Here is an 8,452-nt window from a genome sequence, read left to right as displayed (position 1 = left end):
CTTTTCTTATCTTATCTTTTATTTTTATTTTTATTATTATATTTTTTTAATTAATATCTTATCTTCTCTCTCATCTTTTTCAAAACCACCTAACTAACTTTTTCTTCTCTCAATTTTCGAAAATCACTTCTATTCTTCTCTCTCTTCTCTTTTTCAAAACCATCTAACTAACTCTTCTATTCTTAATTTTCGAAAATCACTTCACTTTTTCTCTCTCTTCTTAATCTTCGAAAACTAACTCTCTTTCTCTCTCTCTTCTTTTTTAAAACCACCTACCTAACTCTTCTCTCTCTCTATTTTTGAAAATTCCTCTCTCTTTTCTCTCTTCTATTTTTTCGAAATTTACATTTAAAATTTAAATTCTTTTTAAATTAATTACTTAATTTTTGAAAATTTATTTATTACTTAAATAAAAAATAAAAATATTTTAATTTATTTTTTCTATTTATACCTCCTCTCTTATCATCTCTATTCATTCAACTCTACTTCCTGCTCTAGCTCTAGCTCAACTTCTTTATTAGCATTTCTTCCTTCTTCACATCTCACTTGGAGCTTCTTGCCAATTGGCACAGAAAGCTTTCTTATGATTTCCTTTCTTTTTATTTACTCTTATCTACTATATCCAAGGTATTTAGCCTATACTTATTTTATTTATTTTTATTTTTTTATTTTTATTTTTATTTTCTTTCTTTCTCTTCTTTTTTTTTTTTACTTCTGACTTTAAGGAGGAGCTTCTTGCCAATTGGCACAAAAAGCTTTCTTCCTTTCCATCTTTTTTTTGGCTTCTTGTTTATGACCAGGAATAGGGATAAAAAAACCCCTTTTGACTCCTGATCCTGAACCTAAGAAGACTCTGAGGAGGCGTTTACAACTAGCTAAAGCACAACACTCCGGAAGAGACCTTTCAGAAAGTTTTGAACAAGAAACAAAGGATATGGCCAAACCATAAAAGGAGCCTAGAAAGGTCCTTGGTGACTTCACTATGCCTACCTCTGACTTTTATGGCAAAAGTATTGCGGTACCTGCCATTGGAGCTAACAATTTTGAGCTTAAGCCTCAGTTAGTCTCTCTTCTACAGCAGAACTGCAAGTTTCATGGACTTCCATTGGAAGATCCACATCAGTTCATGGCAGAATTTTTACAGATCTGTGATACTGTAAAGACTAATGGAGTTAATCCGGAAGTCTACAAGTTGATGCTTTTCCCCTTTGCTTTGCGAGACAAAGCTAAGTTTTGGTTAGATGCCCAACCAAGAGAGAGTCTTGACTCTTGGGAAAAGCTTGTAAATGCTTTTCTTGCTAAGTTCTTTCTTCCTCAAAGGATGAGCAAGATTAGAGTGGAAGTTCAAACTTTCAGATAAAGAGAAGGTGAATCCCTCTATGAAGCTTGGAAAAGATACAAGCAACTAATCAGGAGATGTCCTTCTGACATGCTCTCAGAGTGGTCCCTCATAGGCGTGTTCTATGATGGCTTGTCTGAGATGTCCAAAATTTCATTAGACAGCTCTGCAGGTGGATCTCTCTACTTGAAAAAAATGCCTGCAGAAGCTAGAGAGCTCATTGAGATGGTTGCAAACAACCAATTCATGTACACCTCTGAAAGGAATCCTATAAACCATGGAGCCTCTCAGAAGAAAAGAGTTCATGAAGTTGAGACTCTGAATGCCATCTTGGCTCAGAATAAAATCTTGACCCAACAAGTCAACATGATCTCTCAACATCTCACTGGGATGCAAACTGCAGCTGGCAGTAATCAGGAAGCTTCTCTTGAAGAAGAAGCTTATGATCCTGATCAACCCTCCATGGAGGAGGTAAATTACATGGGAGAAGCCTATGGAAACACCTACAACCCTTTATGGAGGAATCTTCCTAACCTCTCATGGAAGGATCAACAGAAACCTCAGCAAGGTTTCAATCAAGGTGGTAGGAACCAGAATAGGTTCAACAACAGACCACCATTCCCATCTTCTCAAGGGAATGTGGAGACTTCTAAGCAGAGCGTTTCTGACTTAGCCATTCTAGTCTCCAGCCTCACTAAGACCACCCATAGTTTCATTAATGAAACAAGGCCTTCCATTAGAAATTTGGAGGTACAAGTTGGTCAACTAAGCAAGAGGATTCCTGAGATCCCTCCTGACACTCTTTCCAGTAATACTGAAGTTAATCCTAGAGAAGAGTGCAAGGCCATAACCATGGAGGTTGAGGCCGAATCGGAGAAGAATGGGAAGGCATTGAATGCCAGTGAAGTAGCCTTCACTGGGCGTTCAATACCCACCAGCCCAGAACCAAAGGAAACCATAAAGACAATAGAGGTTCCTTTGAATGCACTTCTGTAGTGCATAAGTTCTAATGAGTACTCATCCTCAGTGAGGATGAAGACACTAGGGAAGAGAAAGTTGCTTGATACCTAGGAGCTCTTATGAAGCTGAATACCAAGCTATTTGGTACAAAGCCTCTAGAGGAGGAACCTTCACTGCTTACCAAAGAACTCCATGCTTTGGTTCAGTAAGAGCTACCTCAGAAGCTTCCAAACCCTGGACGCTTTCTGATTCCTTGCACCATAGGCACTATGACCTTTGAAAAGGATCTATGTGACCTAGGGTCAAGCATTAACCTCATGCCACTCTCCATAATGAAGAAGCTAGGCATACTTGAGGTACAAGCTGCCCACGTCTCTTTAAAGATGGCAGACAAGACTATAAAGAAGCCATATGGCTTAGTAGAGGATGTCTTGGTTAAAGTTGAAAACCACTACATCCCTGCAAATTTCATTATCTTGGACATAGGAAAGGATGAGGATGACTGTGTCATCCTTGGAAGACCTTTCCTAGCCACAGCCAATGCTATCATTGATGTGGCTAAGGGAGAACTAACCCTAAAGTTAGGGGAGGATCACATCTTATTCAAGATACCTCACCCCAATTCTCCCTCTAAAAAAAAAAGATAAATGTGCAACACCTAGTGTGCCATCTCTCTCTTTTTGTGCAGAGCTCTGCAGAGCCCCCAGACATCAATTCTAAGTTTGGTGTTAGGCAGTCCTCAACAAGCTCTAAGCACAAAGGTACTAAAAAGAAAGTACCTAAACGCTGGAAGGACAAGAAAGTCCCAACTGAAGGCCTCTCACCTGGCATGAGAGTTGTTGACGTGGCAGAAATTGGCGAGTTAAGAAATTATTATATGAGATACGTTGCAAGTATAGTTCTCAACCAACCAAAATTCCGCTTATCAATTTAAAAGGGTTGTCACAAAATTAGAATTAAAATACTGGGAGTATGAATCCCAGGTCGTCTCCCAACGAGTTGCAGAAAGGTGTGCTATTTTATTAATCAAATGTTTTCTAAAATGGTTTGAGTTGATAAACAGGAAATTAAATTAGAGAAATTATGTAATTTAAATAAAAACCTTGACCGGGAGTAGATTAGTTGGAAGTCCTATCCTTGATAGAGTTTTCTCAAGATCAATTGATAATTGAAGGTTGTCTGCTCAGTTATCCTTTACCGGATAAAGGAAAGTCGAGCAAGTTGGAAGTCAGTTTCTATTCACAAGTTCTAATCCTCTCCCTTAGGAAGGACTAGTGTCAGTGATTATAGGGCGACCCAACGCTAATCCCAATTATAATTTTACTCTTGAACATCCAACTCAAGGTCTTCCTTTCAATCAACTCCCAATCATGTTATGGAACTACTCGCTCATTATGAATGTAAACTTCACAAAATAAGAAAAGGAAATAAGGAAAGACATGATAGATAATAATCAAAGGAATTAATAAAAATAAAAATAGTTCTTGTATTAATAAATTCTAAAGATAATCCAATAGTAACTCTGAATAAATTGAGGATATGAAAGAGTAAATGACAAGTAAGGAAAACAAACTAGAATGATGAAGTCTTGACGGAGGTAATAACTCTTCTCAATATCCCAACCCGAAAAGCAATAAAATCAAAATCCTAAGAACTATGAATGTGTAGAGAGAAAACTTAGAGGAGGAGTAAAATCAGATCTCAAACTAAAATTATGCGGAATGAATGTTGTTTTTTTGTCTATGCATGTTCCCTGGCTCTAGTCTGCTTTTCTAGGCCGAAAATTGGGTCAAAATAGGGCCCAAAATTGCCCCCAGCGAATTCTGCAGATTCTGCAGATCGCGCACGTCATGCGATCGCGTCATCCACGCGTTTGCTTCATCCAGCATCTTGCCTTGCCACGCGTGTGCGTCATCCACGCCTTCGCATCACTTGTGCAGTTTCCATTCCATGCGTTCGCGTCAGGCACGCGAGCGCGTCACTGCAATTTCCTCTATTTCGCGCGGTCGCGTGAGCCATGCGTCCACGTCACTTCTCGCTGGTCATCTCCTCAATTTCTTGTGTTCCTTCCATTTTTGCAAGCCTCCTTTCCAATCTCCAAGTCATTCATGCCCTATAAAGCCCGAAACACTTAACACACAGATCACGGCATCGAATGGAATAAAGGATAATTAAAATACATAATTAAAAATCTCTAGGAAGCAGTTTTTCAACCATGGGGTAATTTTGGGAAGGAATTGTAAATACATGCTAATTTAATGAATAAGTGGGTAAAGATTTGATAAAACCACACAATTAAACACAATATAAACCATAAAATAATGGTTTATCAACCTCCCCACACTTAAACATTAGCATGTCCTCATGCTCAGTTGAAGGAGATAAAATGAATGAGTAGGAACATGTAAAACTCATGCAATGCAATGCAACCTATATATGTGAATGCAACTATATGATTCTTGTCCACTTGGTCAAAAGTAAATAAGCTCTTCAAGATAATCACAAATTAAATTCCACTAATTTAATTCTTATACAGGAACAACAGACAAAAATGCAAGAAGGTAGCTCATGAAAGCAGGGAACATAGAATTTAAGCATTGAACCCTCACTGATGATGTATGTACGCTCTTAATCTCTCTAGTGTATAGGGTAATCACTCTATCCTTCTCTAATCATGCTTTCTAATTTTTGTTCTTCACCTAACCAATCAACAACAATTAATATACCAATGCAAACATCATGAGGTCTTTTCAAGGTTGTAATGGGGCCAAGGTAAGGGTAAGGATATATATATGGCTGAGTAAGCTTATAAATTGAATCTTTAATTATCCCAAGCTTTCACCTAACACACACACACACACACACACACACACACACACACACACACACACACACACACACACACACACACACACACACACACACACACACACACACACACACACACACACACACACACACACACACACACACACACACACACACACACACACACACACACACACACACACACACACACACACACACACACATATATATATATATATATTCTATGTAACTTAAATTTTACACCTAGCTACCCAAAATTTTTCCTTTCACATTCCATACTCATGTATCAACTTTTATTTTAATTTTATCATATATGCATTGATCTTTGAAATTTTAATTTAGCATTGGGGTAATTTTGTCTCCTTATTTATTTATTGAATACTTTTGGATTTTTTTTTACATTAAAATAAACACAGCTTATCAATGCACATAGAATTTTAATTTTTCTTCTATAATTTCACATGAGTAGGTACCCAAATTCCCATTATATTATCATGACACATTCCTTTATTATCTTTTGTTCCCACAATTTACCCATACCCAATTAACACACAATTCTATCTCAAGCTAACCAAAGATTCAATTGGGATATATAATTGTTTTTCTGCTTAAGGCTAGTGATGTGGTAAAATAAAGAACAAATGGGATTTAAAGGCTCAAAGTGGCTAAGAAAGGTAACTTAACGGGTAAGCTTAATTTGGATAAGTGAGATAAACAAATAATGGCCTCAATCATACGCAAGCATATAAATAAATTAAACATTAGACATATAGGATGAAACAAAATACAAATTGCAATCATAGAGAAGTAAACACACAAGAATAAAATATTTATGGCTAAATAATGTAACTATGTATTTAGGCTCAAAGTCTCACAGGTTGTGTGATCTTTAGCTCAAAAATCATGTTCCAAATACAACTTCAAGCAAATTTAACATAAAAATTTTTAATTAAAATTAGTGAAATTTTGTTCTAAAAATAGGGTCTTAGAAGAAACTTACTGTCTTTTCAATCAAGTAGAACATGCATGCAACTAACCTATTACTATGCAATTTATCCTATTCTACAAAAGAAAAAAATAACTAAATATCCTATTTTATTGGTGTTAGGGAAGAGAAATTACCTCCGAAAGTCAGGTACTGGCCGACCTCCCCACACTTAAGGCTTTGCACCGTCCTCGGTGCCATCTGTCAGGAACAAAGGTGGGCTGGTAGTAGTATCTCCACAGTCGGGACCGTCATGGCTCCCTATGTTGGTAAACGAAGTGGAGTCCGGGGTGTCTGAGTCTCTGTATTTTCCTTTAAGTAGCTCCTTGAGGTATGTGAATCGGCCCTTGTTACAGTGCTCTCTCAGCTTTGCTTTGTGTTCCTACCGATCCAACCTCTCAAGTATCTGGTGGAGCAGTTGGTTTGTTGTAGGTACTTGTGGTGTTGAAGGAGGAATGTCTTCAGCCGATTCAGTGGGCTGGCTTGTAGTTACGGCTGGAGATCTGATATATTTCCCATTAGGGACGTATTAATCATCCTGTGGAAGCATGGCTTTGGTGTCCCCAGCTTTGTAGGAGGCTCCGGCTGTTGAGACAAGATCTGAGACCAAGGCAGGAAAAGGTAAGTTACCCACAATTTGTACGTGTCCCATAGCATTCCGGATGTGTCTTGGTAAGTTCAGAGGCTGGTCTGTAAGGATGCACCACAGTAGAACGGCCATGTCTGCAGTGAAGGAGGACTCGTGAGTGCTCGGAAAGACGTAATGGGACATAATCTGTGCTCATACGCGAGCCTCCAAGGTAAGTGTGGAAGCCGATATTCCCTTAGGACGGGAACGATGGTATCCATAGATCCATCTGCTGCCAGGTAGCGCGATAACACTGAGAACAGCGTCCCAGTCAAATTGGTACATCTGGCACTTGAGTGAGGCTTCTTGAAATGCGTCCAGTCCTTCTGGAGTAGGGAGGAGATCTAGAGCTCGTTGAATGGCCTCTTCTGTAATGGGGACTTATTTCTGACGGATGTAGACAGACTGCAGGGTTGGCAGGTGGAAATTAGAGTAGAACTCGACTACCCAGGAAAGATTGACCTGTCGTGGCTGCCTCTGAAGGAAACCCCATTGTCTTCTTTCAATTTGCGGCTCAACAAATTCAGCAATACGGGTTGGGAGGATAAGAAGGTATTCGTTGTTGTAACTCCTTTCTGCTAAGATGGGGAACATCTGCTCACAGTAGCGATTGGTAAATCGTGCAGTGTCCTTTGCTGGGAAGGCTTTCTCTCTGTCATCAACCTTAATAATCCTCTTAATTCTTTTTGTTGAGGGCTTGACTGTAGTTGAAGATGGCTCTGCCACTAGAGCTCGTTTGGTTCCTCTCCTTGCTGTTGATTTGGGAGTAGCTTTCTCCTTGCCTTTCTTGGTGGCCATCCTAAAAGAAAGAAAAGGGAAAGTATGTTAAAATGTCAAGGTTTGGAGCAAGGAAGAAGGCGGGAAAGGAGGTAATCAGTGCACATTAAAGATGAATGATGTTAACACATGGTCATGACTACATGTGAGAAATCAACTATGGAAATATAGCAAGTGCATATGATGACAATTAAATGCAAGGTGTTTATTGGCATGCAGGCAAAGGCATGAGTAGCATAGATCAAGCATTCAATGTCCAAGTTAGATTACCAAGCCTTTCAAACTGATAATTTGTTTGTAACGACAATTATATTTAAATAACAAAATAAAAGAAGGGTTTTTGTGAAAAGCAAGTATTTAGAGTAGTAGAATAAAAGATATCAAAAAACAGTGCACAATGCCATACGGGCGTTTTTACAAACACATAGCATGCATGGTGAATAAGTTATTGAATGTATTAAATTGAACATGCAAGCAACCCTTAAAAATTAATATATAATTGCCAAACAATTTTGCAACAATCCACAAGCAAATCATAAGGAAAAAAAATGACCCTACTAAATTTCTAACACCAATTAAAAGAAAAAGAAAAAAAAAGAAAACATGGATAATGCAAGTAAAAAGAAAAAGAAAAGAAGAAGAAAACATAAATTAAGAAGAAGAATAGAAAAGTAAGGAGGGAAGAAGAAAAGAAAAACCTTGTTAATGGTGGTGAGAGAGAGAAAGTAGAAAGTGAGAAAGAAGGAAGAAGAAGAAAGGGGAAGAAAATAATGAGGGAAAACAAAAAGTAGGATTAAGGGAAAAGAAAGATGAGATATTTTGGCAGATTAGGATAAGCTGTGCGGCGCTAGCGACGCGGACGCGTAGAGTACGCGTTCGCGTGGATGGCGCTTATATGAAATGACGCGGTCGCGTCGGTCACGCGGACGCGTGA

The sequence above is a fragment of the Arachis hypogaea genome, chromosome 19 (genome assembly GCF_003086295.3).
Source record: "Arachis hypogaea cultivar Tifrunner chromosome 19, arahy.Tifrunner.gnm2.J5K5, whole genome shotgun sequence".
In the NCBI taxonomy this organism is placed as follows: Eukaryota; Viridiplantae; Streptophyta; class Magnoliopsida; order Fabales; family Fabaceae; genus Arachis; species Arachis hypogaea.
The sequence above is the reverse complement of the archived record's forward strand: the minus strand, read 5'-3'. Positions refer to the sequence as shown.